General features: G+C 35.0%; 1 pseudogene; it reads right to left on the bottom strand.

The window, feature by feature from the left end:
• Positions 1 to 4342: 4342 nt before the first annotated feature.
• LOC112626694 lies at positions 4343 to 6340 on the bottom strand (annotated as a pseudogene).
• Positions 6341 to 9428: the final 3088 nt, after the last annotated feature.

The following is a 9428-nucleotide window of genomic DNA, read 5'->3' as shown; positions in this document are numbered from 1 at the left end:
CATGGTATTCCATGGTGTATATGTGCTACATTTTCTTTATCCATTCTATCATTGATGGGCACTTGGGTTGGTTCCAAGTGTTTGCTATTGTGAACAGTGCTGCAATAAACATACATGTGCACGTGCCTTTATGGTAGAACGATTTATAATCCTTTGGGTATATACCCAGTAAATGGGATTGTTGGTTCAAATGGTATTTCTGGTTCTAGATCCTTGAGAAATCGCCACACTGTCTTCCACAATGGTTGAACTAATTTACACTCCCACCAACAGTGTAAAAGCATTCCTATTTCTTCACATTCCCTTCAGCATCTGTTGTGTCCTGAGTTTTTAATGATCGTCCTGATTTTTAAATGATCGCCATTCTAACTGACATGAGGTGGTATCTCATTGTGATTTCGATTTGCATTTCTCTAATGACCAGTGATGATGAACATATTTTCATATGTTTGTTGGTTGCATAAATATCTTCATTTGAGAAGTGTCTGTTAATATACTTCAACCAATTTTTGAGGGGGTTGTTCATTTTTTTCTTGTAAATTTGTTTAAGTTCTTTATAGATTTTGGATATTGGGTCAGACGGATAGATTGCAAAAATTTTCTCCTATTCTGTAGGTTACCTGTTCACGGTGATGATAGTTTCTTTTGCTGTGCAGAAGCTCTTTAGTTTAATTAGGTCCCATTTGTCAATATTTTTTGTTGCCATTGCTTTTGGTGTCTTAGTCATGAAGTCTTTGCCCATGCCTATGTCTTGAATGGTATTGCCTAGGTTTTCTTCTAGGGTGTTTATGGTTTTAGGTCTTATCAATTAAAGACTTATCAAAGTCTTTAATCAATCTTGAATTCTTCCTTACACCTTATACAAAGGATAAGTCTTTAATCCATCTTTAATAATATACAAAATAATCTTAATACATATAGAAAATAATCCATATTTAATAATATACAAAAATTGTGTATAACTTTTGTATAAGGTGTAAGGAAGGGGCCCAGTTTCAGTTTTCTGCATATGGCTAGTTAGTTTTCCTTACACCATTTGTTAAATAGGGAATCCTTTCCCCATTGCTTGTTTTTGTCAGGTTTGTCAAAGATCAGATGATTGTAGATTTGTGGTGTTATTTCAGTGGCCTCTGTTCTATTTCATTGGTCTATATATCTGTTTTCGTACAAGTACCGTGGTGTTTTGGTTACTGTAGCCTTGCAGTATAGTTTGAGGTCAGGTAGTATGATGCCTCCAGCTTAGATCTTTTTGCTGAGGATTGTCTTGGCCATGCAGGCTCTTTTTTGGTTCCATATGAAATTTAAAGTAGTTTTTTTTTTTTTCTAATTCTGTGAAAAAAGTCAATGATAGCTTGATGAGGATAGCATTGAATCTATAAATTACTTTGGGCATTACAGCCATTTTCATGATATTGATTCTTCCTATCCATAAGCATGGAATTTTTTCCATTTGTGTCCTTTCTTATTTCCTTGAGGGGTGGTTTGTAGTTCTCCTTGAAGAAGTCCTTCACATCCCTTGTAAGTTGTATTCCTAAGTGTTTTATTCTCTTTGTAACAATTGTGAATGTGTGTTCACTCATGATTTGGCTTTCTGTTTGTCTGTTATTGGTGTGTAGGAATGCCTGTGATTTTTGCACATTGATTTTGTATCCTGAGATTTTGCTGAAGTTGCTTATCAGATTAAGGAGATTTTGGGCTGAGACAGTGGGGTTTTCTAAATATACCATCATGTCATCTGCCAACAGAGAAAATTTGACTTCCTCTCCTCCTATTTGAATACTCTTTATTTCTTTTTCTTGCCTGATTGCCTTGGCTAGAACTTCCACTACTTTGTAGACTAGGAGTGGTGAGAGAAGACTTTGTCTTGTGCCAGTTTTCAAAGGTAATGATTCCAGTTTTTGCCCATTCAGTATGATATTGGCTGTGGGTTTGTGATTAATAGCTCTTATTATTTTGAGAGATGTTCCATCAATACCTAGTTTATTGAGAGTTTTTAGCATGAAGGGCCGTTGAATTTTTTTGAAGGCCTTTTCTGCATCTATTGAAATCATGTGGTTTCGTTGTTGGTTCTGTTTATGTGATGTATTACATTTATTGATTTGCATATGTTGAACCAGCCTTGCATTTCAGGGATGGAGTTGACTTGATCGTAGTGGATAAGCTTTTTGATGTGCAGCTGGATTCAGTTTGCCAGGATTTTATTGAGGACTTTTGCATTGATGTTCATCAAGGATATTGGCCTGAAATTTTCTTTTTTTTGTTTCTCTGTCAGGTTTTGGTATCAGGAAGATGCTGGCCTCATAAATTGAGTTAGAGAGTCTTTTTCTAGGAATAGTTTCAGAAGGAATGGTACCAGCTCGTCTTTGTACCTCTGTAGAATTAGGCTGTGAATCAATCTGGTCCTGAGCTTTTTTTTTTTGTTTGATGGGCTATTAATTACTCCCTCAATTTTAGAACTTGTTATTTGTCTATTCAGGGATTTGACTTTTTTCTTATTTAGTCTTGGGAGGGTGTATGTGTTCAGGAATTTATCCATTTCTTCCAGATTTTCTAGTTTATTTGCATCTACATGTTTATAGTATTCTCTGATGGTAGTTTGTATTTCTGTGGGATCAGTGGTGAGATTCCCTTTATCATTTTTTATTATGTCTATTTGATTCTTCTCTCTTTATTAGTCTGGCTAGTGGTGTATCTATTTCATGGTTCTTTTTAGAAAAGCAGCTCCTGGATTCATTGATTTTTTGAAAGGTCTTTTGTGTCTCTATCTCCTTCAGTTCTGTTCTGATCTTAGTTATTTCTTGCCTTCTGCTAGCTTTTGAATTTGTTTGCTTTTGCTTCTCTAGTTCTCTTAATTGTGATGTTAGGGTATCAACTTTAGATCTTTCCTGCTTTCTCTTCTGAGCATTTAGTGCTATAAATTTCCCTGTAAACACTACTTTAGCTGTGTCCCAGAGTTTCTGGTATGTTGTGTTTTGGTTTTCATTGGTTTCAATGAACTTACTTATTTCTGTGTTCATTTTGTTATTTACCCAGTAGTCATTCAGCAGCAGGTTGTTCAATTTGCATGTAGTTGTGTGGTTTTGAGTGAGTTTCTTAATTCTGAGTTGTAATTTGATTGCACTGTCGCCTGAGAGACTGTTTCTTATGATTTCCATTATTTTGCATTTTCTGAGAAGTGTTTTACTTCCAATTATGTGGTCAATTTTAGAAGATGTGCAATGTGATACTGAGAGGAATGTATATTCTGTCTATTTGGAGTAGAGAGTTCTATAGATGTCTATTAGGTCTGCCTGGTCCAGAGCTGAGTTCAAGTCTGGAATATCCTTGTTAACTTTCTGTCTCATTTATCTGTGTTATATTGACAGAGGGGCTTTAAAGTCTCCCACTATTATTGTTTGGTAGTCTAAGTCTCTTGTAGGTCTCTAAGAACTTACTTTATGAATCTGGGTACCCCTGTATTGGGTGCACATATATTTAAGATAGTTAGCTCTTCTTGTTGCATTGATCCCTTTATCATTACATAGTGCCCTTCTTTGTCTTTTTTGATCTTTGTCAGTTTAAATTCTGTTTTATCAGATACTATGTCACTCCTGCTTTTTTTTTTTTTTTTTTTTTTTGCTTTTCATTTGCTTGGTAGTTATTCCACCATTCCTTTATTTTGAGCCTATGTGTGTCTTTGCACTTGAGATGTGCACATGACATTTCCTGAATACAGCACACTGATGGGTCTTGACTCTTTTTCCAATTTGCCAATCTGTGTCTTTTAATTGGGGCATTTAGCCCATTTACATTTAAGGTTAATATTGTTAAGAGTGAATTTGATCCTGTCATTATGATGCTAGCAATATTTTCAGGAGGAGTCATGAGATACTGTCAAAGTCCAATAAATATCTAAAAACAGAAAATGACCTGAGACTCCTTTCTGCATTACCAACAGCTGCCCAGTACACTGGGTCACCTTATACAGCAGTAAGTGCAGCAATCCATGACACAAAAATCTTCACAAAACAAGAAGAAAAAGTACACAAAGAATTACATTAAAACAGTAACATACATTTGTGTGTATGAGGGAGAAATATTTAAAATCAAAATATTATATAATCACAAGAAAGTCCTGATATCCCTTGCTCTGCCCTTGGCAACCAAGAAAATTAAAACCTGTTTTATATCCCAGTATAGAAGAGAGACTTGACATAAGTAACAGTGCTCAGTGCTTGAGACCCAAGACAATTTGTACTCGTGTTAGATAAGTTTAAATTCTAAAGGCTACAACAATCCTGTTAAATCAAGGGGAAAATTCATTTTAAAACAAAGTTATTCAAGATGAAAGAATAGCATGTCTTCAGTTAGAGAACTGCCTGCTATTGGATGATTTCTTGCTAATGCGTTTAGAGATTTTGTACTTCTCAACTTTGGTAGCCAAATCCATCACCACCTCCATGCTTTTTCTGCTTGCCTTCATTGCTCTTGATTTTCAGATCAACAAGGGAGCACCTTGAAACCAAATGACAGAGCAACTTGAGAACAATTTAAGTTATTAACATTAAAGATCTGTTTCAGAGAATGGGAATCATAGGCTTGTATGTATGACTTATATGTTTCCTGGGCTGACTTATGAAAAAAGTAATTCTTTTTAATCAATTTCTCAAGTTGAGACTGAATGTCAGAAATTTTAGACCAGGAAAAGTCAAATTCACTTAGTGGAACCTTGGATTGTTTCAAGTAGCTAAGAAAACCCAATTTTTCTGGGCACAAAATGAGCAAGGCATGCCCTCTCTCATTTAGGCCTCTGGTTGTTCTACCCACACAATGAATATATTCCTTAGGGTCATCCGGAGGATCATACTGAACAATCTAGTCCACGTCAGTAATGTCCAGTCCTCTTGTTGCCACATCTATGCACAATAGTGTTCCCAGTTATGCATTGGAGAACTGGAAGAATGTGGTCGTACGTTTGTTTTGCTTTTGCTTTCCACGAATGACCAAGACGAGCAAATCAATGTAATTCAGCAACTCATAAAGGTATTTCATGGACGTACAAGATGAAAAGAAGACCATAAGCTTCTTCTTTCAGTTCTTAAGGAATGTAAAGAGCAGAAGGAATCTCTTTTCATAAGGACAAACAACATATCCATGCTCAAGACCATACACTGTTGCATTAGTATTATCATCATCAACACCAATATACAATGACTCCTTTTTCAGAGAAATCCTTGCCAGGTCTTCAACTTTTGAAGTTTGGGTGGCAGAAAAAAGCATAGTCTGTCTATGTGTTGGCAAAAGTTTAATAATTTGCTTTAATTCCTCTTCAAACCCAATATCCAAGATACGATCAGCTTCATCAATAACTAGGCACTGCAGGTTTTTATACATAAACCCTGGAGTATTCTGCATATGGTCCAGCAGACGGCCTGGTGTGCCCACAATGATGTTGATCCCATTAGTAAGTTTCTGTGCTTCAGCAGATCTGTTACTGCCACCCATTATCAACCCACAGGTATGCACGCGGTGAGTCATTAGCTCCTTAAGAACCACCAAAAGTTTGCATGACTAGTTCTCCCATAGGGAGAGAATAAGGGACTCCGGTTCCATTCCTGGGCATGAACTTTAACTTAACCATGAATTCAACTGCAGGGATGAGAAAAGCCAGGGTTTTACCACTGCCTGTTTTTGCAGCTGCTAGATGATCCCTACTTTCCGGAAGTGGTCTGATACTTTTATGCTGAATTTCAGTCATATTTGTAAAGCCCTTTTCTTTTATTGCCTTCACAGTGTTTTCATTGACAAGATTATATAGAGAATCAAATGAAGTATATTCGAAAAGCTCCTGTCAGTCCCAGGGGTAGGCTGGGCACCTCACTGTCATCTTCATCATTATCTGTTTTTTCCACATTATTTTCTGTTTCTTTAGGAGTCTCAGCACTTTCTTCTTGAGATTCCCCTTTGTTTTCAGTTTTTGGTTTTCTGTTTTTTGTATCAGGCCCAACATCATTCATCATTTTTCTTTTTTTTTTTCTTCTTTTTCTTCTTTGATTCTGAATTGGGAGACTGCATTGCTGCTTCTCCGTTGGTTAATACAATGGATTTCTGGCGAGATTTTTTAACATATATTTTCCACTGCTTCTTGAGACACATCTCCACTTTGAGCTTCTGATAAGCCCACACTCATGGAATGTTTTGATTTTTTAACCTTTCCATCTCCCATTGTTTCTTCAGACACATCTCCATTTTAAGTTTCTGATAGGGTCAGATTTGAGGCCCCCTGCAACTTTAGGTTCTACTCCTGCAATTTGAGGTTCTGCTTCTAGATCATCTTGCACAGGAGTTTCATCAGCAGGTGTCCAAGAAGTGCCTAGACTACGGCGCCACACAATACAGCTACTGAATTATTGGGGCTGATGTTACTTTTGGCCGCACATGCGAGGCTCAGTCAACTGGAAATGCCTGTAGTAGATCTTTCTTTCTTACTATGTGGATTCAAACATGTCATGACCCCATAGTTTTTTAAACACAACTTATAATCAATGTCTGTCATCACATTTTTAACTTATTCTAGGCATGTTAAATTCTATTTATCCCCATATAATTTTATCATTGATAAAATAACTGATTTCAGAACAAAATCTAAATCATTAAATAAAACAGATATTAGGTAAAATACAGGCTCTAGTCTCTAGTATATTTTACATATATTATCAAAATTTAAATAAAAACTTGAGTTTGATAAATGATATTATCCTCACAGGGGAAGATAAAATATTTTCCTTCCCTCATTGCTAGGTTCATTGTGGTAGTCCTGATAACAAATGACAGATTAATAAGTGAAAAGTATACATGTTTATTTAATAAGCTTTACATGACATAGGAGGCTTCATAAGGAAATGAAGACTCAAAGAAATGGATAAACAGCGTATTTTTAAAGCCAATGTATTGTTTTATGGTAGGTTTCATGAAGAAATAGACAATTGTGGAGCAGTATAATTGGGTAAAAAAGTATAATTAAAATTGCAATAAACTAAGGGGAACTTAGCAAGACTTGTTTCTTCAGATTTGTCTCTGTGACTCTGTCTTCCGAGGTAAGAAGAATATTTCTGTCCTCCAGTTATAGGGAGGGTATCTCTTCAATAAGTGTCTTGTGACCTGCTTCTGGAGAAATTCAGAAAATCCTTTTTAGGGTTTATCACTTGCTTCAGGAAAGAATGGCTTGGGGAAGGTAAAAATGACTTTTTGGCTTCTGATATTTTTTCAAATGCCAAGGTGCCATATTTTGGGGTAGGCTCTCCTGAACCCCATCATCTTTAAGAGGCAGGACTATCTCTGTTGATTTTTCTCTATGGAAAGCATTAGGAACCCCACTGTTTTATCTCCTTCATTAATTCATTCAATTCTAATTGGAGATCTACATCATACAAGGTACTATGCCAAGGGCTTAAAAAAAAAAGTGCCAGGACGAACTGCAAATGTTTTAGTGAACCCATGCTGAATCATACTCTGACACATCGTAGGTATTCAATAAATATTAGTTAAATAAGTATAATTTAAAGATTTTCTCTGTCTAATCTTACTTTTTACAGATCAATTTAACCTTCCCATGTATTTGCCTTCCCAGATAGCCCAGGAAATATAAAAGGAAAGCAGATGTACTGTCATATAATGTATAGCTTACCTATATTGACCCATGCACAAGATGAAACACAAAAGATATTGATATTTCTAAATGCAGAGGAATTTTGTATTCTTTCAACATAAGTTTTTGTTTAAAATTAATCAGACACACCAATTAACAGGGCTAAATCTACCTATAGAATATTTTCTGTTGATCTAGTGGCCATGATATTCAGTATTCTTTTTTATTCCTATCAAATTTGTTCACATTTAAAAAAATTAATGTTTACTTTTTGTGGGTACTTGATAGTATATATTTATATGGGACATGAGATGGTTTGATATAGGTGTTCAATGTGTAATAATCACATCATGGAAAATATTCATCCCCTCAAGCATTTATCCTTTTCGTTATAAACAATCAAATTATACTGTTTTAGTTATTTTAAAATGTCTAATTAAATTATTATTGACTATAGTCACTCTGTTGTGCTATGAAATACTAGGTCTTATTCATCTTTCTAACTTTTTTGTATGCTTTTAGTTATTTTAAAATGCACAATTGAATTATTATTCACTATGGTCACTCTGTTGTGCTGTGAAATAATAGGTCATATTCATTCTAACTAATTTTTGGTATCAGTCATACTCTTTTAGTTATTTAAAACTGTGCAATTAAATTATTATTGACTGTAGTCAATCTGTTGTGCTATGAAATACTAGCTCTTATTTATTCTTTCATTTTTTTTTACCCACTAACCATTTCCACTTCTCCCCAACTTTTTCCCACTACCCCTCCCAGCCTTTGGTAACCATTCTTCTACTCTCTAGCTCCATTAGTTTAATTGTTCTGATTTTTAGTTTCCACAAATAAGTGAGAAGATGCAAAGTTTGCCTTTCTGTTCTTGACTTATTTTACTTAACATAATGACCTCCAGTTCCATTCATGTTGTTGCATATGACAAGATCTCATTCTTTTGTATGACTGCATAGTACTAGATTGTGTATATGTCCCACATTTTCTTTATCCATTCATTGGTTGATGAACAGTTTTGTTGTTTCCAAATCCTGGCAATTTTGAACAGTGCTGCAGCAAACATGGGAGTGCAAATATCTCTTAGATATACTGATTTTCTTTCTTTTGGGTGTATACTTAGCAGTGGCATTCCTAGATTGGATGGTATGTCTATTTTTGTCTTTTTTGAGGAATCTCCAAACTCCCCTCCATATTGGTTTTACTCATTTATATTCTCACCAAGAGTGTACAAGGTTTCCCTTTTCTCCACACTCTCTCCAGTATTAGTTATTGCCCATGTTTCAATAAAAGGCATTTTAACTGGGGTGAGAAGATATCTCATTGCAATTTTGATTTGCATTTATCTGATAATGATGTTGAGCATCTTTTCATATGCTCATTTTGCATTTGTATGTCTTCTTTTGAGAAATGTCTATTCAAATCTTTTGCCCATTTAAAAATTAGATTATTAGATATTTTTCCTATAAAGTCATTTGAGTTTCTTATATATTCTGATTATTATTCTCTTGCAGATACATAGTTTGCAAATATTTTATCCTATTCCGTGAGTTATCACTTCACTTAGTTGATTGTATCCTTTGCTGTGCAGAAGTATTTTGACTTAATATGATCTCATTTGTTTATTTTTGCTTTGGTTGCCTGTGGTTTGTGGGGTGTTACTCAAGAAATTTTTGACCAATATCTTGCAGAGTTTCTCCAATGTTTTCTTGTAGTAGTTTCATAGTTTAGTAAGGTCTTAGATTTAAGTCTTTAGATTAACGTCTTCAACTTAAGTCTTTAATCCATT

This window comes from Theropithecus gelada, chromosome 6 (genome assembly GCF_003255815.1).
Source record: "Theropithecus gelada isolate Dixy chromosome 6, Tgel_1.0, whole genome shotgun sequence".
NCBI classification, from domain to species: domain Eukaryota; kingdom Metazoa; phylum Chordata; class Mammalia; order Primates; family Cercopithecidae; genus Theropithecus; species Theropithecus gelada.
The sequence above is the reverse complement of the archived record's forward strand: the minus strand, read 5'-3'. Positions and strand labels throughout refer to the sequence as shown.